Below are 12286 nucleotides of genomic sequence, written 5' to 3' on the forward strand. Positions count from 1 at the left end.
GAAGGAAGGAAGGAAGGAAGGAAGGAAGGAAGGAAGGAAGGAAGGAATTATCCAGCTCACAGGCTAGAGCCCAACAAAGACAGGAAGTACTGGTGGGTGGAGCATGAACTAGGTGGTTGGTCACAATGGGCCCACAGACGGGAAGCACAGAGACAAATGCTGGTCCTCAGCTTGCTTTCTGCTTTTTGTGCAGTCCAGGATCCCAGCCCATGAAATGGTGTCACCTGCTGTTAGACTGGATATTCGCCTCTCAGCCGAACCTCTCTCACAACACCCTCACAGACATTCCCAGAGGCGTGTTTACACACTGACTAGAAACCCACTGTAGTTCAACCTGAAGATTAACTAGACCTTAGCAAGCTGGAGATCTTAATAGCGCATGCGTTTTTGCTCATTGCTCTAAAAAGAAAGAGAATTAGCTCATCATCAGGCTTGATCATGAACACACAAAGTGAAAACTGCCCACCCCCTTATCCACCACCTCCGCAGGGCTCACGCCAGCTGCTGTGCTCTGTGGGTTTTGTGATCAAAGTGCCTTGGGGGAGATGCATGGCCCTGCAAGTATAGGAGCAGATTTCAGAGCTTCCTTATGGCCTTCCTGAAGCAAGTGACAATTCAAGGGTTGCCTGCTATGCATCTCAAACTGTAGAAATGATCACTGAAAGTATAGGCTTTGAATATTCAACCTAAAAGGAAGGAAGGGAGGGAGGGGGAGGGAGGGAGGGAGGGAGGGAGGGAGGAAGGAAGGCAAAGAGATTAACAGACAGATGGACAGATGGGCAGACAGACAGATAAATATAAACATAGGGCAGTCCTAAGAACCATGTAGTAATGTGCTGGGCTTCCTACGCCCATCCTATCTTGAATCTGCCTCAAGTGTTAGGATATTGCTCATGATGGCTTTTCTCTGCTGGCCTCCTTCATTCACGACTGGCTGCAGGCTGTGTGTCCAGTCATGGGATCTCTCTCTGTTGATTTCCAAATGCACACATGCCTCCTACCAGGCCAGGGGTGCATTGAGGGGATATTCATGAGCCCCCATGACTATCGGATCTCCTTGCTGTATGCTCCCTTCTCTGCTGGGCTGTCTTCCACTCCACTCCCAGCCCAGCCCCGCTCCTTCAGTGCCCTCTCTTTCCTGCTCCTAGCTGCTCTGAGACAGAAAGGGAGAGGGGAATTATTTATTGTGCGTCTGTTTGAAGTGAAAGGCTTTTACATTTTAATGAGCACTAAATAGGTGCGAGGAAATATTGTTCATTAGCTGTAATCTGCGGAATTGCTTGAGTGAACTTCCTTTGGAGGCTGCTTTAAGCAGCTCACTCAAGTCGAGCAGTTTGTATGGTAATTAAGGGGGCATTTTTCTGTCAACATCTGTGCTGCTATTTATAACAAGGGAGGTGGCTTGCGGCTCCACTGGAGGGCTGGAGGGTGTGGGTGCCGAGAGATGCAGGTGGGACGGGGTGGCAGTCAATGGCGGTACAACCAGGGCTTGCAGCCATGACAGGCTCGCAGCCATGACAGGCTCCTTTCTCTACCTTTCCTCCCATTCAGCCTCAACTAATTTTCAGAGAAATCCATCCACATTCATCGCAGCTACAAGAATTCTTGCTCTGACATCTCTTCATTAATCACAATCCCCACCTGGCAGCCCAGGCAGAGAGATTCAAGAGGCTGTGGAGAAGCCAGTGCTCTTCAGCTTTGTCAGGTTTTTTTTTTTCTGTCTCTTGTGCATTTTTCCTCTGTGTCACCCCGATGGGGCAGCAAGATACCAGTATTAGAGCTGTGGCCCTTATGAACTGGGCACCTCTCATCCCTGCTCAGGTGAGGGGATAGTCGCCTTTTCTTATCACAGTTTGACAGTCCTAACATGGCCTGCAACAAGCACTCCATGTCCTTCTGAGGCAGCCTAATGGAGTCTTTATATTCTTTACAATACCAGAATGACATGGCCAGTATACTCTCCAACTAGAACTGAAGAGCTTACCTGGAAAGACCCAGGAGACAGACTTGTAAGGGCAGAGGGCGTTCAGTAGGAGGGTAGCCTGGGTATTCTGAAGCCCGAAACAGGAAAATATGGTCTGGCAGTGAATCAGCAGAGGTCAGTAGCCTGGAAAGGAGGTTGATGACAAGACTTGGGCTGAGTTGGTGGCCCAGTGTTTGGAGGGACACAGAGGAGCAAGTTAGAGCATCCACATGGGTGACCTGGAAGCTAGGGGCAGAGAGGTGAAGGCAGGCAGTTCTGTAAGTGGGTCAGGGGAAGGCAAGGCCCCATCTTCTAAAGGCAAGGAGGAGTTGGAAAAGCAGTAGCTACCTAAATGCTGCCTCTACTCCTCTGGGGAAAAAAAAGGGGGGGGGGTCCTATCTTTTTAAATTTTCTCCAGCTTAAGCTAGAACCAGGCAGGATTCTTGAGAAGAGCAGCCACTTTGCCTAGCTGTGAAGGTGCAGCCATGGAGGGGTAGGAGCCAAGCATATCAGCCACTGGAAAACAACAGAAGGCATCATACACCAGGCTGGGGATCTTAACTTCGAGGGAGTTTCTCTGTGTATGTTTCATGCTTTCCTTCCCGTTCTAGCCTCCTTTTTCGTCTTTCCTTCCCTCTATCCCTCCTTCATTCTTCTCTGTCTTTTGAGACAGGGTCTCCTGAAGTCCATGCTGGCCCTGAACTCCCTGTGTAGCAGAGGATGATTCTTACCCTCTGGGCTTCCTCTACACCTACCTGCTGTGTTCACAGCTGCACACCGGCACACCTGGTTGATGCAGTGCTGCAGATCAAGCTCTGGGCTCCATGCATCTTCGATGGGCACTTGACACCCTGAGCTCCATCCCAGTCCCCCAACCCCATGCCTTTTAATTTTTAATATACAGGCATTATTTGGCACATAGTAGGAGAGTATTCAAAATCAATATCTTTTGAGTGAATGCATAAATTATTGAGGATCTGTTGACATCCAGAATGATTTACAATAAAAATGTGGAGCATGATAGTGGCCAGCTCCTCCTCACCTGGGGACCTTTTACTCAGGCACTGAACTGGGAAGGAATTAACAGCCTTCAAACGGAATATGCTCTTTTTCATCCCCCAGGAAACCCTGATTTTGGAAAAATGCATTAAGAAACATCAGGCCTACTGAGGAAATTATACGCGTGTGATGCTTTGGATGAGAAACACTCCCCATGGACTCATGGGTTGGACCTCTCGGTCCCCAGTGGATGCTGGTGTTTGCATGGATCATGGAACTTTTTGGCACCTTGCTGGGGGAAGTGTGTCCCTGGGATTGGCTTTGAGGGTTTCAAGCATATAGAAACTGCTTCCTGATTGTGATGAAAGATGTGATCTCTCAGCTCCCTCATCCTGTCACCTGATGCCATCTCCACACCATAACAGCTGTGGAGCCTAAGACAGAATAAACCCTTACTGTCTTAAGTTTCCTTTGGTCATGGTGTTTTAAGACAGCAAAAAAAAAAAGAAACTAATAACACAAGGGATCCTTCTGTGTCTCTGTGACCAAAATACTTGACAGAAGCAATGGAAAGTGGAAAAAGTATATTTTGGCTCATGATTTCAGAGACAATTCAGTCTGTCATGGAAGGAAAGGCTCGTGCGATGGCTAGTCCTGATTGTCAACGTGACTACATCTGGAATTAACTAAAACTCAAATGACTGTATGTTTTCTTAATTGAATAATTAAGAGATTTTTTTCTTAATTGAATAAGTTGAAGTAGAGAGGCCCATTTCTAATCCAGATCTTTGAGGTGAGACCCACCTTTAATCTGGAACATGCCTACTTCTGGCCCCCTATATAAAAGGCATGGAAGAAGGAAGCTTTTGCTCTCTTTGCCTGCCTGCCCTCACTTTCACTGGCAAGTCCACTCCTTCATTGGCATTAGAATCCACTTCTTTGGGATTCTGGCACATACTGAAAAATACCTGAGACATCCAGCCTTGAGGACTGAGGAACTGCTGGGTCTTTAGACCTTCTCCAGTTCATAGGCAGCCATTGTTGTTGGATTAACTGGACCACAGCCCTAAATTATTCTAATACCCCTCCCACATTATATATAGATAAAGACATAGACATAGATAGAAAGATATATATATATATATACAGACAGACACATACAAACTAATAGATAAATAGATGACAGATAGATAGATAGATAGATAGATAGATAGATAGAGTGATAGAGTGATAGAGTGATAGAGTGATGGAGAGAGAGAAAGAGAGAGGGGGGGGAGAGAGAGAGAGAGAGATATTCATTCTGTAAGTTCTGTTACAGAGCCCTGACTAATACTGCATGGGTGCAGGAGCAGGCCTGTCTATATGGCAGACCAGGAGACAGAAAGAAGAGATCATGCCCAATCATAGATGTACATTTTTAAGGCTCATCCACAGCTACCTACTTCTGCCAGTCAGGCCCCACCTCCTAAAGGCTCAATAGCATTTAAAGAATGATACAAGCTGGGGGCTAAGTGCTTTTAAGTAATCGAAACATTAGCCTGTGGGAGACATTCAAACCACCCCAGTGTATGGAAACTCCACTTCTATTGGATCAACTTTGTAACAACTGAATATCAGGGATACATTCTTCTTATTAAACTCCATCTTCACTGACAGGAATTGTCATTAGGCGCTGTATTTTATCGCTGTGTTATTTTTGTCTTGATTTTACATGATTATTAAGCCATGTTTGAATTCTGTATTTGTCCAAAGGCAATTTCACTTAATGACTCATTTTGAGAAGTCAAATAAAAACAAACAAATGTAATGAATCCCAAGTGACTGAAGATAATTTACACTTGGAGATGCTACAAATAACTCAAATTTTCAAGTGGCTGCCACACTATTATCAGCTCAGAGTAGCTGCCTTATCATGATCCTTCAATCTAAATAAGTTTGGGGGAAATCTGTCATCTACTGAATGTCCTTTCTCCCCAATTCATGCTAGCTTTCGGTAACTATAACAAAGAACCGGAGATAGTCAATTCCTTTTAAGCAGAAATTTTTATTTCAGCTCTCATTTTAAAGGTTACAGTTCATCATTGCCCCTTAGGCCTGTTGCTCTGGGTCTATGTTGAGAGAATAGTGCAACATGCTCGAAGGCTACGTGCTTGGTGGCCAGCAAGTTTAAAGAGAGAGAAAGCCAGGGGCTATATCCCAGGATCTCACTACAGCACAGTGGCACAGTCATCCTTGGGTAAGGCTTATACATGCTAAAAAGGATGCAACTGAAGAGAACAATGAACTGACTCAGCCATGGTCCAAGTATTTTTCAGGTTTTGTCTGTACATCAATCTTTATACAGGAACCTAGGAGGCTGCCTTGCAAGGGTGAGTCCTCTAGAACTGACGTGTCATCTATACAAACTTGAAATTTTAATTTTTATTTCCTGTAGGACACACTTCTAACCTATTGGGGTGACATTACTCCTAGTCCCATGCTTAAGTGTAGCCCAGAGACACATTATAAATAAACTCTTAGAAAGATATTTTGCAAATTTCCATCACAGTGGTGTCTGAGTTGGGTAGAGTTGGGTAGAGTACTACATGGGAGAACGGGCATCAGGAAGATGGAAAGGGTATAACAGTGGGCAGGATGGAGTTCGGGTGCCATCGAGATCGTGGCACATGTCACATGGGCAACATTTCACAAGAGATTTAACTCTCAGTGAAATTCATAGGTGATGGCTAATCGCTGAAAGTTTCAAAGGAGAAACACACAAGATCCAGTTGGAACCATAGATCATTCAGAGTGGTGGAGGAGCAGAGAGGAGAGGAGGGGCAGAGGAGGGGAGGAGCAGTGGAGTAGAGGAGGGGAGAAGGGGAGGAAGGGAGAAGGCAAAGAGGGGAGGGGGGCTCAAGGGAAAGGAAACTAGTGGAGAGTTTTGTTTTTAAATGAAATGTTCTGAATTTTGTAAAGTTCCAGAGGCAGAGAAAAGCACACAGACATGATGGCAAGCAACCCTTGAGAGGCAGGTAAGCTCCTGAGGTAAGAGCGTCGGAGAGACGGTCCTGAGGAAGAGGCAGAAGTTCTGCGGGAGCAGATTCTGCAGGACTGGGTAACGGGTTACACAGAATGGAAAGTAGAGAGAGTACATTCCATTTGAAGGCTCGCCTACTCAAGGAAGGGCAGCGGAGAGCCACTTTTACACTTTCTGTCCCGTTGTCATCTGTAGTAGCCACCCTTGCCATTTACCAGCTGAAGAACCAGGTTCTCGCAGAGTATAGAAAGCATTAGATTTAGAGCCTGCCCAAAGATGTGTGTGTGTGTGCGTGTGTGTGTGTAATATATAAACAACCAAACAAGCCCATCACCAGTCATTGTTCTTATGTCAATACCCTCTCTTTGGAGGAGAGGTGGCTCCACCTACACACACACACACACACACACACACACACACACGCACACACAGGCACACACACACACACACGCACACACAGGCACACACACACACACACGCACGCACATGCACCCCTGCTCTTCTAAGTGGTGTTGGTGGGAGCTTTTAGAATACTCAAAAAGTTGGGCTGCCATTTTTGACCCAGCAAACCACTGATACAAAAGCACGCGTCACACACATTTCAGCACCTCTGAAGTAATCCTGTGCTCCTTAGCAGTCACCCCTCATACCCACATTTTCCACTGAGTAAACGCAGTGCCTTAACTGAGCTTGCCTCAGGAATATCAATTTAGAGATGTCGGTGGGGTCTCCGAGGGCAACATCTGTATGTGGAGATTAAGGGAGATGTCTGTGCTGGAAATGAAACTTCGAGAATCACCTATCAGTGGGAGATGCTGGTAAACACAAAATAAAGTTGAAAAGACAGGGAGATCTCTAGGCTCCGGAAGAGGCTGACATTCAAGTCTGAATATACACAGGGAAGTGTAGTTTGTGCTTTGCGTGCACCGTTTCCCAAGCCATCTGATTGCTGATAACCACATGGGCCTTACTGTCTACAGAAGGCCAGATCTCTGCAACCTTCACTTCCCAGATTGACCAAAGGGAAGAGACAATTTATTCATAATCTTGTGCTATCATTTTCTGCAAGTTATCTATTACACTCTGTATTACAGTATATATGTGTATATTCTTTCTGTTTCTCTCTTTCTCTCCCTATATTATGCACACACACACACGCATATATACATATATATATATATATCCAATAGAATGCATATGTCACAAGGAAGAGCCGTTTGTTTGTCATACATGATGTGAGTTGATCAACTATCCGCCCACTGCAGAAACTGAAAATCCAGTGTCTGCTCAGTCCATGGGAATGGGTGTCTCAACATTCCAACTTGATACTGGAGGCCTGGAGGATGTCGGAAGAGCCAGTGCTCTTCAGCCCATGCTGAAAAACTAAGGACTCAGGAATCTGATGTCGGAAGTGAAGGACACCAGCAGCAGTGACAGAGTAGCCTGCAGGAGTAAAGGCAGGCAGCGGGGCTTTCCCTCAGAACTCTGTGTGTCTGGGCTGAGGGAGGTCTTTCTTCCTTCAGTTAATCCTTCCCGGAAGCTATCGCAGACCCACTTACAGGCAGACCTCTTAGTTCATCCCATGTCCAAAGACACACCCATTAAAGAAAATTTTCAAATATCAGATCTTCCCTATTTTTTTCTTACCAGTGGATTTCTAAGTCCCCAAGCCATAGGCAGATCTCATTTCTCTTCCTGGTCCCAGTTGGCCTCAGTACGTATGTGGCAGGAGGAGAAATTGATGTCTGCTGATGGGGGAGGAAAAGTCTCTACCGAGTCACTGATATAACATATGACCCTTATATTCATTCTTTGTGTATGGCAGACTTTCCCTGGGGAGACACAACACATGTCTACTCACCCCACAAAGGGAACCCCAACAGACCAAAGTAGGATTGCCCCGAAGTCCAATTTATCAAACTAAGGAGCTTTAATTGAGGTTCCTAACAAGGGTATGTGGGAGAGGGTACATACAGGGGTAACTCAAAGCAGCAGCTGCATCACTGAAAAGATCAGCCCAGCAGGTTGATGACTCCTGATGCGGCCTTGGTGCTTGCTACACAATTCCCAAGATGCTGGACAGTCTGAGCATCTCCTCAGCTGCCAGGCTGGTCCACCACAACCTCAGAATGGATTGCTCCCTTTTACATGGCTGGTGCAGGGCCCTGGAGAATCTCCCAAGATACTGTTCTTCCAGATATGACCCTTTGTTTACCTCCTACTTCTCATGAGTCCCTCCCTCCCTTCTAGAGGGAATATTTCAGCTCAAAAGAATTCAGTTCCATTTATTCATCCACTGGAAATAATAATAAATAACAATCTTAATAATCTTAAATATTTTCTTATTTGTATACTTACAGAATGCACTCGCAGTGTTGACAACTAATAAAGCAGTGTGAGTGCTCCTAAGACTCAAAAGTAGCTATACAGAGGGCTGGAGAGGCGGCTCAGTGGTTACGACCACTGACTGCTCTTGTAACATTCCTAGCACCTAAATAGCTGCTCACAGCCATCTGTAGCTCCAGTTCCAGGGGATCTGAGCCCTTGTTCTGCCGTTCATGGGCACTGCATGCATGTGGTACACAGACACACATGCGAAAGAAACACACATAAAATAAAAATAAATAAATCTCTGAAAAAAATTTAAAGCAATTATGCAGATTTCTGATAAAACCACCATTTGTCAAAACTAATTCTTCTTATGCTTGCCTTACCTGGTTGCTTTTTATAATTTACATTTTAGTTCATTTAGTGCAGAGTCATACATTTCAGAGTACTTTCTTCAAATCTGAGAGAATTGCCTTTGCTGGTTTTGTGATTCATTTGATCACATAGAATGTATAAATAAGACATTGTACAATAAGTGTTTTGAGGATGTTTTGTTGAAGATTTATACTATTTATGTGCTGGTGTGTGTATCTGTAATTGTCTGCATGGATTTGTGTGTGTGTGTGTGTGTGTGTGTGTGTGTATGAGTGCAGTACATATGGAAGCCAGAAGATGGCATCAGATCTACTGGAGTTGGAGTTATAGGCAGTTGTGAGTCTCAATGTGGATGCTAGGAACAAAACTCTCCAGGAATAGAAAGTGTTCTTAACTACTGAGTCATCTCTTCAGTCCTTTTATTTATTTATTTATTTTTGGATTATTTTACATTTTAGCCAGTTTGTGTGGCTATATATGAAAAAGACAGGTTTGACAATGGAATTTGACATTTGTCATCCACAAATGCAGTATCTGCCAAACTTCTGTAACAGTCAGCGAAGGTGTCTAACTTAATCCAGGTGCCGCTGAGCTGCCACACTCAAAGGCAGCATTATGGCTGGCAGGGCATATTTTGGTACTTCACGAACATTTGTCTTCGAATTAAAATGTGATGCACGCTGCCAGTTTGCTGTGTGTATTAATCAGCTCCTAAAACGCGCCCCAGAGTGATTTTTAGCACACACATGTAATAGCTTTGTAAGTTCCCAGTCGATTTTAATGCAGCTTCTTAAACTGTTTTTTTTTTTTTTTGAAAAATGCCCTTTTCAGCCCTAAACACACTTCCTAAGACATTCACAGCAGGAAGATAAAAGACAATTAGAACAAATTTATCAGATGACTCACCTCTACTGTTTGTGAAACATTTACATGAATGTGTAGCTAGAGAAATTAAAACTCCCACTGAGCAGCCAAGAAGAGCCGCAAACTGGCTGAGAGGTAGGGGCGGAAGAGACTACTTAGAAAGAAAGATATTTTAAGAACTTTAGCCAAACCCTTGTCTGTAACGACGCTGAGTTGAAAAGGGAAGGGGACTGAAAGGGGGGAAAAAAAGAGTTCAAAAATATTTGCATGAGAAATGTTAAAAGTTGGAACTTAAAACTAAAAGTAGAACAAGGTAAGGGACAAGGCCACGAGGAACAGCCCGGCGCTAGAAGCAATAAGACACACCACTCGGCTTCCTACGAACTTCTTCCTCAAGTTTTCTGTGATGTGCAAGTTGTCCACCAATGCCTCTCATGGCTTCAGCTCGCACCAGGGACAATTTCTTTTACTCTTTATTCTCTCTCTCTAGGGGATTGATGTGCTGTGGGGGAGGACAGCCCATTTAGAGCCACTTCATGCAGCAAAGCTGGCCCTGGAAGTCAATGGAATCGGTGAGTAATAAAGCTAATCCCCCGAAAGAAAGGTCTGGATAGGAGCTCAGCCCTTCTAGCTGGCTGGGCAACCCTCCTGAGACTGATAGAAAGATCAAATAAATCACTGTGTCTGTGGAGTACAAGAGAATCTGTAAAAAGTAAATGCTCTTTTTACACTAAACTTTAAAAAGTGTTTTAGGGTCAGTGAGATGGCTCAGCAGAAAAAGATGCCTGCCCTCCAAACCTAAGGGCCTGAGTTCGAGGCTCGAAATAGTTGAAGGACAGAATTGATATCAGCCAGTTGTCCTATGACCTCCACAGGAGTCCTCAAATAGATAGATAGATAGATAGATAGATAGATAGATAGATAGATAGATAGATGCAATAAAAGGTTCTAAGATCATCTCCATTAATTCTTTGAGAATTTTACACATTGTATCTTTTTTTTTTTTGGCAAATTCTGTATTAAGAGAGTATTCTGAGAGAAATTAGCAAAATTCCTGTCATAGTTATGTTGAGAAAAGAACAAAATGAAAGTGATTATGCAGGGTCATTTGTTTTTTTAAAAAGGGTGTCTCAGAACACAGACTGGGCTAACAAACAAGCACAACCGCCAAAATGCCCCCTGTCTTTCAACCCTGTCATAAGCTGTGATTCTGCTTCGTTTCCTTGGTAGGAACTTATCTTCGAAATCTAACACAATTGTCTAATTGGTGCAAAGTGGAAGAGGAAAGTTCTAGAAACATGGTCCCATGTCAGGCTGACTACCTTTGATAGAACAAAACCATCTCTCACAGTTATTACTTATCCTGAAACTTTCTGCCCCAAACTGATTTTGTGTGGTCAGATCCTGATGTATCTTGTCACATGCCTATAGCAGGGTCCTGGAGGATTCATGTCTCTCTTGCCTTACGTAACTGATTATTTTGGGCATCACACTGGAAAAGTGTATTTTGTTCCATGCTTTGGTCACTGATTCCATCACTGATAACATGTTGAAGTCCTCAAAATCAGAGACTAGATTTGTCAGGTGGATAGGGAAGCTTGTAACCTCCAGACTCTAGCATGTATAAGTAGATCAATGTCTGGGGTTTGCTAATGACATACATTCAAAAACAATCTAAGATTATCTGTGAGCCTAGTGAATAAAAATATCTAAATATACTTCATCACACCTTCAAAAATTGACAATGTGACTTGCTTTTGTGGGAAAGAAGTAAATTTCAGGTGCTGAACACTGGGATTTTCTGGATTTTTTCCAGTAGATAATGACATCAAGACTTTCTAATTTCTAACTCTCATACTCAAAACTTCACCAAAGTCAAACACACACACACACACACACACACACACACACACACACACACAGAGAATTGTATGATACTCATGAACATAGAAAGCAATGAGTAGCATGCAGTGTAGACAGGAAAAGCATGTGATTTATGTTGGCAAAGAAACTTGAGATGATAAATCTATAATCTATAATAAATATACAATATACAATATATAATATATAATAAATATACAATATACAATATATATATAGAGAGAGAGACCAAATTTTGGGTTCAGATTCCATCTGAGAAAATCTGACCTAATTTTGAACTCAAGGCAGGTACCTAGCATTAGTTTCCAAGCTATCCGCCAACAGAACCGGAGCCTAGCTCCAGTTATTAGGCTAACCCCAATAAGACATGTGTTTCCAGATTAATCTCCCCCAACAAACCTGCATCTAGCACCAATCTCCAGGTTATGTCCCCAACAAATTTGCGCCTTCAGGTTGCAAGCCCACCCTGCCAATTAGAAAGACATCTGAAGTTAAGTTTACAGTTTGGCTCCCAGCACCAGCCAATTATGCTAAAGACCGCAATTAGATGCTTGCCATGCTGGAAACACTTACCACTTGCTTGCCATTTTCTATAAAACCTTGCCTTGTGAGTGTTCCAGGCTCTTCTGCTGTGGGTTGGTGGTGGGCTGAGCTCGAACTAGCTCTATTAAAGACACTGGTGCGATTGCATAGGATTGGCTCCTGACTGGTCTTTCAGGATTCATCAAATACTTCCTTGACACTAATATATATGTATATGTATATGTATATGTACATGTACATGTTTATGTATATGTATGTATATATATGTATGTATGTATATACATACATATATATACATATATATGTATGTATGT

The 12286-nt window shown here is 43.6% G+C and overlaps 1 long non-coding RNA gene across 1 annotated transcript in view; it reads left to right on the plus strand.

Annotated features, from left to right (window-relative positions):
• Positions 1-9790: 9790 nt before the first annotated feature.
• Positions 9791-12286, plus strand: part of LOC114612487 — a 13660-nt gene continuing 11164 nt past the window's right edge. The window contains exon 1 of the long non-coding RNA XR_003710028.1: positions 9791-10120. This is a non-coding gene — a long non-coding RNA (uncharacterized LOC114612487). The remainder of the gene's footprint in view (positions 10121-12286) is intronic.

The sequence above is a fragment of the Grammomys surdaster genome, unplaced genomic scaffold, assembly GCF_004785775.1.
Source record: "Grammomys surdaster isolate TR1022 unplaced genomic scaffold, NIH_TR_1.0 130, whole genome shotgun sequence".
NCBI classification, from domain to species: Eukaryota; Metazoa; Chordata; class Mammalia; order Rodentia; family Muridae; genus Grammomys; species Grammomys surdaster.